The following is a 19974-nucleotide window of genomic DNA, read 5'->3' as shown; positions in this document are numbered from 1 at the left end:
ACAAACTTTTGAAATTAAATTTTCTCCAACAAAATAGTTCTTTGACTCCGCACTAGGTTGCACTATTGTAGATCTTCAGTAGTGTCCTCTAGAAGAGAAAGTTCACACTTCTTAATACAAGCAAAACAAAAGTACGTCGAAAATGACACAGTTCACAAACTCAAAAATTTCCAGGTAGTGACATCTTCTGAGAAATTTGGAAATTAAGACCGTAGATAAAGTTCAACCTTCCTCCAGAAGAGGAGTTTCAACTGGCGCAACTTTTAAATAAACGGTGTAGAGGTGTACCGCCCGGTACAATAATAACAACAATAATATAATAAAAGTAAATGTATGCACTCATCTGATCTGTGAGTTTCACTGGGATTAACACCCTGCCTGCGAGCCGGCGAGTTAAAACTTGTAGGCGTTTTACTGCCGAGTGCAAACTAGGTGAATCCCCTACCTCATGGGCCACACGCAGAACAGGCCAGTTCATTAAACGGTCTCCCTTCATAGCATAAGTATAAATGTTACTTTCGATGAGTTCATTATCTGTCGTCATTCGTCAACTAAGAGATAAGTACCTATTCCCCACGCATTACAAATTTGATAGCATGACCTCATAACATCAAATCCAAACAACGTGTTTTCCTCATGTGACTGCTAGCTCCTGACAAGAAATACGGAATAGCTCGGAGATAGACTGGAGTACAATTTTTTTAAAAAAGTAAAATGGATAAACACTAAATTCCGCTGCAATAAATCCAGAATTCCGCCAAAAAATCCGCTGTCCGCTAAATGATACATTTCTCCGCCGACAGTCTTCCAATTCCGCCAAATTTAGCGGAGAATCAGCTATGTTGGCAACACTGTTCCATATCGTTTATAAGAAGGGGAATTTGGGATTGGAATAACTTACCAAAGGAAAAGTTTAATAATATTTTCCAATTTCCTTGCGATCATTTAAGAAAAGGCTAGAAAAAGAACAGATAGGGAATCTGCCACCTGGGCGACTGCCCTAATTGCAGATCAGTAGTGATTGATTGATTGATCCTTCTTTGTTTCCTTAATCCATGCTGTAGTGATCTTTTTCTTCGAGCATTGAAATTTGTATGCTCGGAGATCTTTTTTCTCTGGATTTGATAGCAGCGATTATTAACCAAGACCAAGATCGATCTGATAGTATTTCGATATACTGTTCGAATTCGATATTGTTTGTTTTGTTTTGGTGATAGATTGTAGTAGGTCTTGTTTTTGTTTGGTTTTGGACTCTTGGGAAGAAGTCTTGTTTTTGCTTATTAAGTGGTAAGGTTTTAATTTTAGTTTATTATTCAGCCAGTTAATTTCTCAGTAGCATTTTATTTCTATACGGTAACCATCGTGTATAATAGACTATGATCGTGATTGAAAGTCATTGAAATGATTGAACTTAACTCAAATACCGGTACTTCATCTGTTGGAAGAGGTTATCGTAAACATTTAATTGAATTACGACCTTACACTGTAAGTCCTGTATTTCTACAGTACCGGTACCTCATCGATAATTACTTTCATGTTAGGTACCGGTACCCATTGTCTTCAGTATATTATGGTGTGTAGGCCTAATTAGCAGAGAATGCTTGTTATAACCGTATCTGAAATATTTATTTGTTTACAGTACTGTTTGCATGTGGGATCTATGATGCTGGTAAAGAAGTAGGCTCAACTAACAGAATTCCAAGAAGATGTAGCAGATATTTAGATTCAGAGGCTCAAATGGATTGTATCGCTATTAACCTATCCAAGCCTTTTGATAGTGTAGATCATGGGAGTGTAGATAAAGGTTATTGCCTTTTTTAAAATATATATTTGTTCATGGCGTTGACCTCTGTAGATCTTTTGCCACTACTTTCACCATATGATATGAAGTTGCATGTAAGTGGAATTGTGGAAGTGTAGAGTGTTGAATATGAGGAAAGGAACGTTAACGACGACACTAACACCCAGTCCCCATGCCAGGGATATTAATGATTACAATTTAAAACCCTGACCCGGCGCTGCTGGGTGACAGGCGGACACGTTGCCCTCTACACCGCGGGACCAGACAAGGTTATTGGCCTAGACAAAAGAGTGTTGAATGGGTGGTTAAATTTCTAGAAAGGTTACGGTACACAAGCCCGCTATCTCCAGTTCACTTGTAGGCACCGTTATATGCTATTAGATATGTTCATTAGGGTACAAGGAAGGAGTAGATGTGAGAAAATACTAGGCTTTTGTACTATTAACTGACATATAGAACACTGAAGAGGACATTATATACCGTCATACCTGATGTCATTCACATTAATCATAATTAGATTGTATTTCCAACCCCGGCAGAATAAAAACACAAAGAAACAGGATTTTGAAGGGAACAATGCTGAATACAGAATAGGGATGATTTTATATCAAACACCTTAATACAGAGAAGTGTACAGCACTGCAGCTGTGGTAAGATATTTGTGCACTCTCTGTTGTAGGGGGAAGGAACTGTTGAACAGGGAACTAGAGGCCTAATGCTGTTTCGTGGCGGCTCTGACCTGGGAGCCTACGCCTTTAGGCCCCCAGTGCTTGTCCCCAAATCACTGGACTTGTCCAACCCTACACTAACCTATCCAGAACAATAGTCTTCTCCACCCCTACCTTAACCAATCCAGACCAGTCATCTTGTCCAGGCCAATGGTGTTTACACAGGAAACTAGAGACCTAACACCGCTTTGCGGGGGCTCTAATCTGACCTTTATGTTTTCTTCCTCCTCTGTGAACCAAATGACCTTGCTGCGGTGGGGAGTCTTGCACCTTCCAATGAAGCAGGTAGCTGAGCTGAAATTGCAACCATAACGGATGGGTATCTGTCGAGAGACCAGACTAACGAATGGTTCATCGAAAGGGGGGTAGCAGCATTTTTAAAGAGGCAAGGGTGGTAGTCTGAATGATTGACTGATATGGCCATGTAGTAATATTTAACATGGATTAGCTGTGTTGATGCTGCTACATGGCTGAAAGCAACGGGAAACTGTTGCCGTAACTAACTCCCGAGGACATGCAGCTCTCTCTGTATAATGACTGATGTGTTGATGATTGCTTCCTCCCAGGTAAAATATTCCAGAGGGACTACATGAGAGGAAGCAATCATCAGGAGGATGAATGCTAACATTCTGCGAGTCGGAGCGTGAAATGTTAGGAGTTCGAATTCTTGTGGTAGGTTAGAGAATTCGAAAAGGGAAATGGATAGACTAAAGTTAGATTGTAGTTGGTATAAGTGAAATACTTTGGCAGGAAGAGCAGTATTTTTGGTGAGGAGGCTACAGAATTATCAACACAAAATCAAACGGGAAATGTAGGAGTTGGTTTAATAATGAATAAGAAAATAAGGCAGCAGGTAAGCTACTATAACCAGCCATAGTGAAAGGATTATTGTTGTTGTAGAGATTAGATACTAAGCCAATGCCGGCCACAATAGTGGAGGTCTATATGCCTACTAGTTCAGCGGATGATGAAGAAACTGAAAGAATATATGACGAGATAGAAAATTTAATACAGTATGTAAAAGGTGACGAGAATCTAATTGTTATGGGAGATTGGAATGCAGTGGTAGGCCAAGGAAGAGAAGGTAATACAGTAGGAGAATTCAGGTTGGGACAAAGGAAAGAAAGAGCAAGTCAGCTGGTTGAATTCTGCACGATCATAATTTGTAACTTATCCACAAAGACGCACGTGAGATGCTGTCAGTTGGTACACGTATTTTATTTACAAAGTAAACACACACATAACCTTGATCACTGCAGTCGCAAAAAGAAAAACCACTCATATCACCAAGCCGCCCATTTAAAACAACTGAATAACACAGCATATAGAGATTACCACCTTGGAACACAAATAAAACAGTTGACTGCTTTAAAAGCATGTCCACACATGGTCACAAGCATAACCTTGCTACACCATGACTCTTCAACCAATAACTTCCAACAACTCACTTAACAGTAACTCTCAATAACTAACTAACCTCAAGATCGTCTCTTTATAGCCTATATATCCTGGCCAGGCTTCCAGAAAGATACGTTACAACCAATAGCTTCATGAAAATTCTAGAGTGCCTATAATGTTTGGAATATTCTCAATCGTTCTCGTGCCTATTATCATTCTGGAAGTTACAGTGTGTTTCACAATTATGGATTACAATTTATATATACAGGTAAGAATAAATTATAATATTAATTCACGGGTATTTACATTAACAGAGCTGATATAAATGTCTATCTACAACAGGGGGACCGCTGTTGCTCATGTCCGTAGGTTTAACCTTAAATTACCCTACACATGTCCCCCGGGTGGTGCTAAGTGAGCAACATCAGAATAAGATGAGACCAAACTGTCGTATACGACCTCCCGGTCAAGGAAAACGGAGAAGAACCACACCTAGAGGAGTTCGAATTCTTGTGGTAGGTTAGAGAATTCGAAAAGGGAAATGGATAGACTAAAGTTAGATTGTAGTTGGTATAAGTGAAATACTTTGGCCCTTCAGTGAAAATATGCCAGCTTAACATCAAGGGCATAAGCAGAGCAAAGTGTGAACACCTAGCAAAGATTCTCAAAGAACACCAGACTCATATCATCCTGCTTCAAGAAACCCACACAGAAAATGATCTCCAACTGCAATCCAGAGGGAGAATTGCAGGATTTAAATTAGTGTCCGCAGTTAATCATGCAAAGTACGGGATTGCCACCTATGTGAGGAGTGATATAACCCACTATCAGGTCTTGCCATCCTCCTCAGATAATGAAATATTTACTACCTCAATCAAAGTCTGTGATTTGACAGTAGTTAACTTATATAAACCTCCTGGAATTCCCTGGCCATCTCTGCCAATTCCATCTCTGCAAAATCCAAGTATAATTGTAGGCGACTTCAACAGCCATCACACACTGTGTGGATACAAAGCGAATGACTGTAATGGGGAAAAGCTCACTGACTGGATGGAAACTGGAAACCTTAAGCTTATATATGATGCCAAGGATAAGGCTTCCTTCTCTTCTGCACGATGGAACAAAGAATACACCCCAGATCTTTGTTTTATAAAGCAATGACAGCACCCACTCAGAAACATACGACGCACAGCGCTCAACAAATTTCCTCACAGTCAGCATAGACCAATAATTCTCCAGTCTGGATTGCTTGTGCCCATCATTCACTCCTGCCCGAAACAGAGATGGAATTTTAAAAAAGCCAATTGGGAAGAATTTTCTAAACAGATTGACTCCAACCTGCGATGGATAAGACCTATCCATAGTAACTACAGCAAGATTCATCGGTGTGGTTAAAAGTGCAGCGAAATGATGTATCCCAAGAGGATATCATAAACAATACATCCCCGGCTGGAACGAGGAGAGTGAAAGGCTCTTCAAAGAATTTGAGGCCAATGGTGATCCATATATAGCTTCGGAACTGTTACAATCCCTAGATGAAAACATGAAGAGATTTTGACAAGAAACTGTAGAGTCCCTAGACTTTACTCACTCCTTCAGGGAAGCTAGGAGTCTGATCAGGAAATTGGACACACCAAACAGCAAAATTAGACCAAAAACAAGCATCAGTCTAGACGACATGGCCAAGCATATGATGTGTACCTCAAAAGTCTCAGTTGAAAAGCATCATAGAAGGCACGTAAAGCACCTCCTGAAGGAAAAGAAACATTCGGCTCAATGATCCTCTGAGTTCTCTGCCCCATTTCAACTACAAGAAACTAAGCATGCCTTAGAAAGTCTAAAACCTGGCAAAGCGGCAGGTGCTGATGGTATATATCCAGAGTTCTTTCTTCATCTTGGACCAGCTGCTGCTAAATGGCTTACTAACTTCTTCTCAAACATACTAGAGACAGGTAACCTACCTTCAGTCTTCAAGAAAACAAACATAATAGCTGTATTGAAAACATCTAAGGACCCAACAAAAGTTGAGAGTTACCGGCCAATAGCACTACTCAGTGTTAAATGAAGCTTATGGAAAGGCTGATATATAACTGGATTTTTGCGACAATAAACTGGCATATTCCAGTCGAGCAAGCTGGATTTAGACCTGGACGAGGATGTGAAGAACAGGTTTTAGCACTAGTTACCCATATTGAAAATAGATTTGAGAACAAAGTGGTAAGCACGTGCGTCTTCTTAGATCTGACAGCTGCATATGACACCGTGTGGCAAGATAAGCTCCTTCTCAAATTTATCAGTATCATCCCTTGCCTGAAACTCTCCACATTACTCAGTAACATGCTGAGTAATAGGTACTTCCAGATTTTTTCCAAAGACTCCAGAAGTAAAGTACATAAGATAAACGGCGGACTCCCTCAGGGCTCTGTATTGGCCCCTCTTCTATTCAACCTGTACACATATGACCTTCCAGTAACCAAATCCAGAAAATTCATCTACGCAGACGACATTGCATTGGTTGCCCAACACTAACACTTCAATGAGCCTGAGTCGATGCTTACATCAGACTTAAAGATTCTAGACAATTACTTTTATCAGAACAACCTTAGACCAAACCCCCAGAAGACTGTTGTGTCTACCTTCCACTTGCGGAATAGAAGTGCTGGATACAAACCAACCATACCATTCAGAGGAGAGAATCTACAGTATTTTAGTAACCCAAAATACCTGGGAGTCACCCTGGACTGGTCCTTGACCTTCAAGAATCACCTCTATAATGTATCAGCCAAGATCAAGACCAGAAGTAACATCCTTCAAAAGCTGGTGGGTACATCCTGGGGTGCTAATGCTCAAGTCCTGAGATCCACTGCTCTTGCACTCTCTTATTCCGTCGCTGAATATTGCTGCTCTACCTGGCTTAACAGTGCTCACACTGGATTAGTAGACACCCAGCTGAACCAAGCAATGCGTTTCATTACAGGATGCATCCGACCAACTAACACACACTGGCTTCCCACCTTAAGCCACATACCACCTCCATCCCTAAGAAGATCACAGTCACTGCTTAACTTATGGAAGAAAATTGAAAACAATCCTCACCTCCCTATTCATTCTGACATAGCAGCTTCCCCAGCTAAACGACTGAAATCCAGACACCCTTCTTGGCGTACTGCAATGAATTTACAGGACACCTCCTTTAATGTATCGGACGCCTGGAAAGAACAATGGCAACAGCAATCCTCATTACCACATCATCACATCATTGAGAACCCATGCAAGTGCCCAGATGGTTTTTCTCTTCCCAGACGGCAGTGGAGGATGCTGAACAGAATTAGGACCGGCCAAGGTAGATGTGGAGCCACTTTCTTCAGTTGGGGATGGAAGAGATCACCGCAATGTGACTGCGGACTAGGGGAGCAGACAGTGCATCAGATTGCATTTGAGTGTCCTTTGCAAGCTTGAGGCTCTATAGAGGACTTAAACTGTGTCTCAAATGAAGCTCTTCTCTGGCTCTCAAATTTTGACATTGAACTTTAGTTATGAACTTGAGATGGTAATTGTACATATTGTATATAATATTGTATTCATCATACGCTAAATAAATAAAATCTACAACACATGTTTCATGACATAACCTCACACACAATACGATCATTCAACTACGTAAATAATAATAATACTAATACTTTCATGACATAACCTCACACACAATATGATTATTCAATTACGTAAATAATAATAATACTAATACTAAATGGATGTACATCACTTCCTAGTCATACATACAAGTAATAATAACAATAATAATCATAAAATAATGATAATAATAATAATGATCATACATATATGCATAGGCCTACATACACTATCAGTATAGACTGTTATGTCTTTCAGTGTTCATAATAATAATAATAATAATAATAATAATAATAATAATAATAGTAATAGTAATAATAATAATACTTTGAGCTCTATCTGCATTAGTTACCCATGGATGAGAGAACATTGTTTTCAAGTTATATCTGTTATCGCACTTGCATCAGTATTCCCCCTATAACTTGAAACACTTTCCAGACTTGTCACACTCTCTTGGTTCACACCATTTAACTACATACAGACTACCTCAGTCACACAGCCCTCCTGTTGGCGCTGTCAAAGTCCACAGTTCGCAGCCCAGCGGTTCCATCGGGGACCACCACCTTCCCATGGTGGGTCCGCTGGGTCCAGTTGACGGTGTCTTCATTCCTGGTTATGGTGATCCACAGGTCCTTGCATGGCATTTGAAGCTCCGCTGGCTTACCCCTCGTTCGTACCTTGGTGTTCTATCAGGTGGCACCCGTGTTTGGTGGCTGTCGGTTCAGACTCCATTGGTTCTCTGTCTCGTAGAGGGGTTCCCCTGGTTGTGTCATTGCCATCGCTGCCCCCATCTCCTGGGACATTGTCTGAGCCTCCCCATATTTCTGCTCCACGCTGAACATCCTCCCTGGACAGTTCACAGTGCCGTGGAGCTTTCTGTGGCTGTCGAGCGCCTTGCTCTTGGTGTCATGCCGGTACGGCCCATTCACCGTCACGTTGTCTGGTCGTTCGGTCTCGGCATTGAATACCCGCGGCGTTCTGTTGGTGCGCTGAGTCCTCTCCTGCAGCTGGGCGCGGTAGTCGGTTGTCGGTTGGTGGGCACTGCTGTGCCCGCCAGTTCTCCCACAAATTCCTTGCAGGTCGAACATAACTGAGGGCTGTGTCATACTTCCATCTCCTGCCCACGAAGTGCAGCGCTCAGTATTCGGTTCCCTCTTCTGATCAAGAAGTAAGTATAAATAACCACCTAATCGATACTTTATTAATGCCTCAGGCAAAATTGAATAAAATTAAAACTTACAGGACATGTTTCGACCACTTAGTGGTCCTCTTCAGCTGTATAAATAAAGAACTGAAAAGAAAAACATTGACAATAAGCACAAATAAAAGTTCTTTGGAGACTCCTTTGATAAAAATGGAGGTCGTCAGAATAGGTCATCTTCCCTCTTCTGATGTCGATCCGGTCTTGAACGGGGCCCCGATTTTCTCCTAGTTTTCCAAACTCGGCCCTGATGTTCTCCGTGAGTTTTTCCAACTGGGCCCCAATGTTCTCCTCGAGTTTTCTAACCTTGGCTTTGATGTTTTTAGCCTGGGCCTGAATGAAGGAAGTTAACTGTTTTAAGCATCACCACGGTCCTATGGTGTCGTTCTTCATTTTTGAGTCCAAATGATTCAATAGTCCTGTCCATGGTCGCCAGAGCAGTGCCCACCAACCAAGAGCCAACTACCGAGTCCAGCCGCAGGAGAGGACTCAGTGCACCAACGGAACACCGGGGGTATTTGACGCCGAGACCGAACAACCAGACGATATGAGGGTGAATCGGCTGTACCGGCATGACACCAAGAGCAAGGCGCTCGATAGCCGCAGTAAGCTCCACGGCACCATGAACTGTCCAGGTAGGATGTTCAGCTTGGAGCAGAAATATGGGGAGGCTCAGACAATGTCCCAGGAGATGGGGGCAGCGATGGCAAATGACACAGCCATAGGGACCCCCTCTACAAGACAGAGAACCAATGGGGTCCGAATCGACAACCACCAAACAAGGGTGCCACCTGAACAACAAGGTACGAATGAGGGGAAAGCCAGCGAAGCTTCGAATGCCACGTAAGGACCTGTGGATCACCATCACCTGGAACGCAGACATCGCCAGGTTGCGAACTGTGGACTTCGGCAGCGCCAACAGGAGGGCTGTGTGACTGAGGTAGTCTGTATGTAGTTAAATGGTATGGACCAAGAGAGTGTGACAAGTGTGGAAATTGTTTCAAGTTAAAGAGGGAATATGGACGCAAGTGCAATAACAGGTATAACTTGAAAACAATGTTCGCTCACCCATGGGAAACTATTGCAGATATCGACCTCGAATTATTATTATTATTTTACGATCATGATTATTATTATCATCATTATTTTATTATTATTATTATTATTATTATTATTATTATTATTATTATTATTATTATTATTATTATTATTACTTGTATGTATGATTATGAAGTGATGTACATCCATTTAGTATTAGTATTATTTACGTAGTTGAATGATCGTATTGTAAGTGAGGTTATGTCATGAAAGTATTATTATTATTATTATTATTATTATTATTATTATTATTATTATTATTATTATTATTATTATTATTTACATAGTCAAATGATCGTATTATGTGTGAGGTTATGTCATGAAACATGTGTTGTACATAGATATTAATATCAGTTCCGTTAATGTAAATACCTATGAATTAATATTATAATTTATTCTTACCTGTATCTACAAATTGTAATCCATAATTGTGAAACAAAACTGTAACTTCCAGAATGGTAATAGGCACGAGAACGATTGAGAATATTCCATACATTATAGTCTTTGTATTAGGCACTCTAGAATTTTCATGAAGCTATTGCTTGTAACGTATCTTTCTGGAAACCTGGCCAAGATATATATATATATAAAGAGATGATCTTGACGGTGAAGTTAGTTAGTTATTGAGAGTTACTGTTAAGTGAGTTGTTGGAAGGTATTGATTGAAGAGTGATGGTGTAGCAAGGTTATGCTTGTGATCACGTGTAGAAATGCTTTTAAAGCAATCAACTGTTTTATTTGTGTTCCAAGGTTGTAACCTGTATGTGCTGTGTTATTCAGTTGTTTTAAAATGGTGGCTTGGTGATGTGAGTGTTTATTTTTTTTTTGACAGCAGTGATCAAGGTTATGTGTGTGTTTAATTTGTAAATAAATGTAAATAAAAAAGGTGTACCAACTGACAGCATCTTGTGTGCGTCTCTGTGGATACGTTCTGGGGAAATGCAGGAGTAGGTTTAATAATGAATAAGAAAATAAGGCAACAGTTAAGCTACTATGACCAGCCATAGTGAAAGGATTATTGTTGTTGTAGAGATTAGACACCAAGCCAATGCCGACCACAATAGTGGAGGTCTATATGCCTACTAGTTCAGCGGATGATGATGAAGAAATTGAAAGAATATATGACGAGATAGAGGATTTAATACAATGTGTGAAAGGTGACAAGAATCTAATTGTTATGGGAGATTGGAATGCAGTGTTAGGCCTAGGAAGAGAATGTAATACAGTAGGAGAATTCAGATTGGGACAAAGGAAAGAAAGAGAAAGCCAGCTGGTTGAATTCTGCCCCGATCAAAATTTGGTCCTTGCTAATACTTGGTGCAAACACCACAGTTAAATTGAAATAATAAATATGGTAGTTCAACCTATTCAATACAAGTAAATAAGAGATGTAAAGTTTACATTCTTATTTAATTAAAAGTGGAAATGGTACCGGTTTCGACCCCAGTCTGGGTCATCTTCAGTCCATTATAACTTGAAAAACAATGCATAAGTAAGAAAGATATTGTGTGGACTTGACCGTTATCTTCTTTCTTACTTATGCCAGATGAGATACTTCCGATACTCCTACAGGAAGGACGGGAGATACTCGTCAATGCCCTGACGGACCTCTTCAGAGCTAGTCTAGCTTTAGGGTACGTGCCGAAATCATGGTCTGAAGCTAAAGCAGTATTCATACCTAAGCCTGGAAGGGCAAACTATGCCCAAGCCAAAGCATACACACCATTATGCTTAACCTCCTTCATGCTGAAAGCAATGGAGAAAATTCTGGATAAATATATCAGAAGAACGGTGCAGCTGAACTCAACGTTACATGAAAATCAGTTTGCATATAGACCTGGCAGATCCACTGAAATAGCACTCCACCAGTTGGTTTGTAAACTAGGAAAGCCTAGAATATAAAGAAATTGCACTGGCGGCATTTCTAAATATAGAAGGAGCCTTCAGCAATACAACCTCTGACTCTGTGATCAAAGCATTGCAAAAGAGCAAGGTGAGTAAAACCGTCGTCAAATGGATTATATCCATGTTAGACGGAATGAAGATAAAAGCAACCCTGTTTGAAGAAATGCTGATGGTTAGGGCCACCCGAGGCTGTGCTCAGGGAGGAGTTCTTTTGCCTCTGCTGTGGAACCTTGTTGTGAACAAAATCATAGCTATGCTCAACGAACACGGTTTCTGTACACAAGGATACGCAGATGACTTAGTGATTGTGGTAAGGTGATGAGTGTTATCTAGGACCTCATGTAAAGATCACTCAACCTTGTGGAGAACTGGTGTTGGGAAGAACAACTATCAGTTAACCCGAACAAGATAACTCTGGTCCCTTTTACAAGAAGGAGAAAATTAGAGGGAAAGAGATCACTGAAGCACTTTGGGCAAGATATATATATATGGAAGAACAGACATTGCACCTAGGTGTAGCGTTATATAAAAATCTAACAGGGAATCCACAACATATAGAAAGGAACATAACTCGGGCCAAGAACCCGGGAAGACATGGGTCCTAAGGCCATCAATGGTAATGTGGATATACACAATGATCATTAGACCGTTGATGGCCTATGCTGCAATCACCTGGTGGCAGGAAGTAAGTCAAGGAAAAGTCGGCAGTAGATTGGATAGCCTACAGAGAATGGCATGCATAGCCATAACTGGGGCTATGAGAACTACGCCGACAGAAGCCTTGAATACTTTGCTAGACCTCCCATCATTATGCAATTTCATAAAAGGACATGCTAGAATGAGTTCATATAAATTGGCACAATCAGAGTGCTGGAATGCACAAAGACCCAATCTAGGACACTGTAAAATTAACAGAGGAAGTTCTGCACATGCCTTCTGATCATATGATACCAAAGTACAACTTTATAAAACCATTTGAAACTCAGATAATAACAAAAAAAGGAGACTGGGTTATCAACAAATGGAATACGGAAAAAAGAAGATATAGTGTGGTGAACTGATGGCTCAAAGACTGTGGATGGCACATGAGGAGGGATCAACGGAGGAAGACCTGAGCGATCAATCCAGATAAGCTTGGGCAGACACACTATGGTCTGTCAAGCTGAAATGATAGCTATCACAACATGTCTTGAAGAAAATATAAAAATGAACTATAGGAATAAGACCACTTTCATTTTTACGAACAGCCAAGCGGCCATTAAGGCACTAGATGCAGTCTGGATAATATCCAGAATTGTCTGGTATTGCCTCTCACTTCTCCTGAAGCTCTCAAAGTACAACATTGTCAAAATAATATGGGTACCAGGGCATGCAGGTATAGAAGGTAATGAAAAAGCAGATAAACTGGCCAGGAAAGGGGCAGAAACACTTTTTGTAGGCCCAGAACCTGTATGCGGGATTTCCTATGGACAAGCCCGACACTACATAGGAGAATGGGTACAAAAGAAACAAATGGAAAACTGGAAAAAAAAACAACCTACAGGATGCAGGCTTGCAAAAAAGGACTAAACAAGAAGCATAAAGAACTGTTGAAACTCAGCAGAGAAAATATAAGATGGGTAGTAGGACTGTTGACAGGACACTGCCATCTGAAAAGACACTTACATAGAATTGGAGTAATAAGAGACAACATATGTAGGAAATGCAATGAAGCAGAGGAATCAGCTGAACACATACTTTTCGAATGTGAGGGGCTGGGTATAATCAGACTCTCCACTCTAGCATTACCAGGTGAAGAGAGAGAAAAAATCCAAGAAGATCCAATAAGAACAACCTGCAGCTTTGTGAAGAGAGCAGGTATATGTAGGTGGGAATGAAGGAAAAACATGGCAGCAAAAGATCTTAGAGGTCGACGCTAATTAGGAACTAATATTTAGAGGCCTATCACAGATGTTCTCAGGTATTTAAAAAATTGTATAACGAGAAACTTCTTATTACGCTCCCAGACTCAAAAGACTCTTACAGACACTTGAAGTGCGCCTGCGCTATGAGTTGAGTGTATTTTCTGTTTCAACATTGGTTGTTCCCCCTTCTGTCCCTTCCCTTTCCCTTCTGAAGCGTAGTCTTGGTGGCTAGTTGTTTCCAGCATTTGATCCTCATTGTTTATTTGTCGCTCTCTAGAGCATCTATTTGGGGGTTCCTTTCGAACCCGAGGCTTCTGGGCTGCGTACATCGGAGCGTAAGTCATGAGTGAATGTTGCATGTTGCATATTGAGTGAAAGGTTAATGCTTGTGGCCGCAAATGTGTATGTAATTGGATTAGAGTTGTGCTTCTGTGTGTGCTGTGCTGTATGGATGTGCCAGGTTCGTAGTCCAGGGGCCTATGGCCAGTTGAAGGCCGTTTCTTTTTCTTTAATGTTAACGTTTAATATTACATTCTAGTACTACTTGTTTTTCTTTAATATTACCTGTGGGTAATAGATATTATGTTCTCTGTTGTATGTACGATGGATTACTTTGAAAAGGTTCTTCAGTTATGGTATTGTAGATATGTTGTTACCATTGAATAAAAGACAGATGAATTTACGAATGGAAGGCTCCCTAACCTCGGTCCACCTAGCTTCCTCTCTGGGCATGTTCCTGTTTCCCTAGGCCCTAAATGCTAGCACCTTCTCAGGTGGTAGCAGATCGTGGTTTCCATCAGTAAATTCAATCTTGTCTATTATTCTTTCGTATTTAAAGGAGCAAATATGACTGATCCTAGTAAAGATGCACAAGGGTCAATTGGACCTGTTAATGAAGATAAGATACGCAAATGTTTCGGTCTCGAATTGCTATGAACCAAGGAGCTGGGATATGAACTGAGTTCTGAGTTCTTATCAGTTCTGTGGTCTAATAAAATTGAGTCTCTTTTGAGGATGGGAGATAGTTTGTTTTCTGTCTCCGTTGAAAATAAGCCTGCAGAAATTGCTGAACTTACTGAGGAGGGGATTTCGCAACCACCACCTGGTCACCCCATTTCATCCGGCGATGATTCATGTGTGACAGAGAATATTTTTTCAGTCGTTAATTTCACAAAGCTACCACATCTGCTGCAATTACTTATTAAAGGGATGAAGTCTTATTCTATTGACTCTATCGAGCAAGTTATTTTTATTGAGTTCCTGTGCACTCTAATTGAATTTCTTGAGCACAGTGCTGTATATGGTGTGAAAGGTGATCTGATTTTTCAAATCATTTATCCGCATGCTTCGGGAAACTTAGCCATTCGCATAGCTGTGGCTGTGTCTGAACGTGATTCTCTTGGGGATTTCCATGCAAAACTATTACGTGAATGTATTCCTACCAAAGCACTATCATCTCTAGTGCAGCGACATTTCTTTCGAGTACAACGAAGTACTGAATCACTCTCAGAGTATGTTAGAGACATTAAAATGTTTTCGAGAGTTTTCCGCTTTAAATATTCGGAAGGTGAGATTGTGAGTTCTATATTTGAAGGTCTGACGCCCGAGTATTAGGTCTTACTTGTCATTTTCATCAAGGCCTAACTTTCTGCTTGTGTTGCAGCAGAAGGAGTGAAATATGCGGACTCACTCTGTAATATCGATAGACCGTCATCTAGTAGCGCTCCTGTCCCTGTTTTGCCTTCTGTACACAAAACACGACGTTTTCTGTTTAAATCGGCTGATCATCTACGAAATGCTTGTCCTCAGTGGCAGTTTTCTAAACCTAGCAGTAGTAACTCCAGTTCTCAGGCTGTAGAACGTAAGTGTTACGAGTGTGGGTCTAACACACATGTACGTCCTAATTATCCTCTACTTCAACGAAATCGTACCCAATCATCTAGCGGTGATCGCGGCAACAGGATTTGACTAGGAAAGCTATCATGTAACAGAGTGGCAGAAGGAGTGCCTGAGGCACTCGACGGTCATCCGCCGATGTTCATTCCTGAAACTGAAGGTTGTTCTGATCTTTTAAGTTTGTTTGGGTCTCCTAGTAATTTGCGAGATTGGACTCGAGTAAAGGCCATTCATCGACCTTAACTGCCCTATTTGAATGTTAAACTAAACAAGGTACCCATGTCTGCCCTAGTTGATTCGGGGAGCGTAGTTTCCTTAATTGATAAGGAACTTTATGAACTGCTAATGAGCTCCAATAAGTTTAATAGACTAGAACCTGTGTCTTCTACGTATGTGACGGCGAATGGCAGGAAGGCTACCTAACCTCGGTCTACCTAGCTTCCTCTCTGGGCATGTTCCTGTTTCTCTAGGCCCTAATGCTTGCACCTTCTCAGGCCCCATGAAGAAAAGAAGAAGAAGACTTGATTGATGAACAACGAAAGTACAAGAATGCAAAAAGTGGGGAGGGCAGAAAAGATTACAGGTGATTAAAGAATGAAGTAAATAGAAAGCACAGGACAGCTGAGGAAGAATGGGTGAAGGAGAAGTGCTAGGATGTTCAAAGTTGTACGTTCCTGGGAAAAATAAATGCTGCATACAGCAAAATCAAGGAAAGCTAAGTGTATGGATATTAAGAGCTCATTTGGAAAACCACTTCTGCAGAAGAAGCCAAAGCAGAAAGATGGCAGGAGCATATCCAACAGTTGTATAAAGGTAAAGGAGTAGATAGTATGGTTCTGGAACAAGAAGAGGCTGTTAATTGCTGATGAAATGGGAGACCCAGTTTTGAGGTCAGATTTGACAGAGCTTTGACAGACCTAACTTGGAACAAGACACGTGGACTTGATGACATACCCTCAGAACTACTGACTGCCTTAAGAGAGATCAGCTTGGTGAGGTTATTCCTTTAGTGTGTAAGATATATGATACAGGAGAAGTGCCATCTGATTTTAGACAGAATGTTGCTATACCTATTCCCAAGAAAGATGGTGCTGACAAGTGTGAAAACTAAGGCACCATTAGTTTAGTAGAATCTCACCCTGCAAGATTTTAACGCATATTATTTACAGAAGAATGGCAAGGCAAATTGAAACTAAGTTGGGAGAAGATTGATTTGGCTTCAGAAGAAATGTAGGAACACGTGAAGCAATCAAGACTTTATGCCTGATCTTATGGGATCAAATTAAGAAGGACAAGCCCACGTACTTGGCATTCATAAATCTAAAAAAGACATTTGATTATGTTGTTTCGACCAAGCTATTTAAAATTCTGAAGGTGATGGGATCAGATACAGAGAAACAAGAATTACCTACAATCTATATGAAAATCAGTCCGCAGTGATAAGAATCGAGGGCTTTTAAAAAGAAGCAGCAATCCAGAAAGGAGAGAGGCTAGGATGTAGTTTGTCCTCCCTCCTTTTCAGCATTTATGTAGAACAGGAAGTGAAGTAAATCAAAGAGGAAATTGGAAAGGGAATCACAATTCAAGGAGAAGAAATTAAAACCTTGAGATTTGCTGATGATATTGTTATTTTATCTGAGCCTGCAGAAGATTTAGAGAAGTTGCTGAATGGTATGGACAGAGTCTTGGGGAAGGAGTACATGATGAAAATAAATAAGTCAAAAACAAAAGTAATGGATTGCAGTCGAGCAAAGTGAGGTGATGCAGGAAGTATTTAGAAAATGAAGTCTTAAAGGAAGTAGTTGAATATTGTTATTTAGGTAGTATAATAACTAACAATGGCAGAAGTAAAGAGGACATAAAATGCAGACTAGCATAGGCAAGGAAAGCCTTTCTGAAAAAAAAAAAGAAATTCTCACTTTGAACATTGATATGCAAATTAGAAAGATGTTTTTGAAGACTTTCATCTGGAGCGTGGCATTGTATGGAAGTGATGCATGGACGATACCTAGCTCAGAAAGAAAGTGAATAGAAGCTTTTGAAATGTGGTGTTACAGGAGAATTGCTGAAGGTGAGATGGGTAGACCAAACCACGTAAGAAGATAATGAATCGAATTGGTGAGAGGAGATAATTTTGGCTTAATTTCGTGAGCAATGATTTTCATGATGATCCGTATGGAAAGACAATTACAATTAAGCTAAAAAGGTTCCACCTATTAGTAATGTAAAGGCTAAAACATTCCGGGACTAGTTTCAACCTCCAATAAGGTCATCTTTAGCAAAGAAAACTAAAAATCGGCAAAACATGAAAATATACAATGAAGGAGTATTCACACGCGAGAGTTCACACCCGTTTTAGAACGCAAGAATTCGCGTGAAGGCAAATTGCTCACGCTTAATATTCTAATGAGCTGCTTTTTTCCTTTTGCAGTGAATGCTCTGATAAAAATATAATTATGTGCCCTGTTTGACTGCCTTTCAACTAGTACTAACATAATTACCCAGTAACAATATTTTCTCAATGTAAAAAATTAATGAAATGTTTTTGCCAAATTTGGTAATATTATGTGAGCTTTTAAAGAACGTGAGAGGCCGCGCGTGAGCAAATTGCCTTAACGTTTGCATTTGTACATTTCAATGAATGATTTAGCCGCAATTCAAGATAAAACTACAGCCCAACACTTCACTGAAAGCCAACATAAACCTCATGAACTTTACTTAAGAAACTTTCTTGGAAATGCAGTCATGTAAGAATACACTACGCGAGGGGTCACTTGAAGGCAATTTGCTGCGGGAGATGCGAGAGTGAAAGAAAACTTAAACTACTCCGGAACACAGGAAGCAATATTCTGACGATAATCAATGTCAGGTGGGAGAGAGTGCGTGGAGGGATGAAACGAGCGCCGTAAGCCCTACAGCGCCTAGCAACGAAATTATTAACAAAATATTTAAAAGTGCGACAAATTGTCGCAGGTGCGACCTCTCGCGTGTTAAAATAAAGTTCTGTTATACAACATGTGGATTAAAATTCACAGTCTTGATTGCTACTCATCATCGAGTTAAAAATCACATCAAGGTTTCGTTCTAAAACGTTGATTAAAGTTTCACCATCTGTCATTGAACAAGTGTGTTATTGTGGTTTCTGTCACGGCATCGGTAACACATCTTGGACTTCATAATTAAGGGAAAATTTGTTAATTTGATTTTAACTGGAAAGCAACTCTACCACTTCTTATGTACTTCTGTCAATTATACCGAGATGCCCCTAATGGAATATTTATATGGTTTCACTGTATTCATATGATTAACAATAAAATACCATAAGTTATGTACTGTGTTGCATCCCATAAGTTCAATCCCTCGTCCACATCGTGGGAGGTGGGCAACGACATAAAGTAGGGCATTGCCTGTAGGGGTGATGTACTGTGGGGATTGTACGTGCCCCAGGACTGGTACGGTAGCTGTGAAGGCCCTTCAGGAACACTGAAAAGTGACGGCTAACGGGTCCCTGGTGAAGTCCTCAGTGGCAGATCCGGCGGAGAAGTAGACCTTTTGGGACGGCAAATTTGGTAGACGGCGCAACAATCTTCCTGTGGGGTTAAAGAAATAGGGGGAAACCACTGCCTTGTGGTGAAGAGGAATCTTCAAAGGCTAAGGAAGACAACCCCTACAGAAAACGGCAGGCTTGAAGGCTCAGATGGCAGCCCTACCACCAAGCTCGGGTGCTGTGGGCTAATAAATAGCACATCTTACATCCACTTATTAAAGAAACTGAAGTGAAACAAAACCAGATGGATACCTCGATGATGAACTTTGGCCCAAAATGGAAAATGAGAATTGGTTGTTGGAATGTTAGAAGTTTGACAGAGGAAGGTAAACTAAAGCAGGTTGAGAAAGAAATGCAAAATTATGGCTTGGAAATTCTTGGCTTAAGTGAAGTGAGGTGGTGCAATTTTGGAGAGATTATGGTGAAAAATGGGAACACATTTATTTATTCTGGTCTGAGGAGGATGCTGAATGGAGAAATGGAGTGGGTATGTTGATAAGTAGGACACCCAAGAACAGTTTAATTGGATGGAGTCATGGAGTCCTATCTCAGACAGAATTATAACAGCTAGACTTCAAGGTAATATTCAAGATATAACAATATGTATATAAAATAAATAAGTTAATATTTTAATGAAATTAACAGCTTATATGATAGAATTCTTCTGCTTTAAAATAGTACATATTACAATTTCATTGAAATAAATATATTTTTTACCTCAGAGAAAAAAAAAGATATTGTTATTATTATGGGTGATATGAATGCAAAAATTGGATCAATTAATGTGATAGGGAAACATGGCTTAGATGAAATGAATGATAATGGAGAGAGATTTGTAAATTTGTGTGCCAGCCAGGAAATGG

General features: G+C 40.3%; 1 protein-coding gene across 1 annotated transcript in view; it reads left to right on the top strand.

The window, feature by feature from the left end:
- The first annotated feature begins 1222 nt into the window (after nucleotides 1–1222).
- LOC136875925 (protein sneaky) overlaps nucleotides 1223–19974 on the top strand; it is a 209621-nt gene continuing 190869 nt past the window's right edge. Inside the window, exon 1 of the mRNA XM_068228258.1 lies at nucleotides 1223–1287. The gene's annotated coding sequence lies outside the window, so the exon portion shown is untranslated. The remainder of the gene's footprint in view (nucleotides 1288–19974) is intronic.

Source organism: Anabrus simplex, chromosome 6, assembly GCF_040414725.1.
Source record: "Anabrus simplex isolate iqAnaSimp1 chromosome 6, ASM4041472v1, whole genome shotgun sequence".
NCBI classification, from domain to species: Eukaryota; Metazoa; Arthropoda; class Insecta; order Orthoptera; family Tettigoniidae; genus Anabrus; species Anabrus simplex.
Note: the sequence above shows the minus strand (reverse complement) of the source record. Positions and strands in the feature narration are given on the sequence as shown.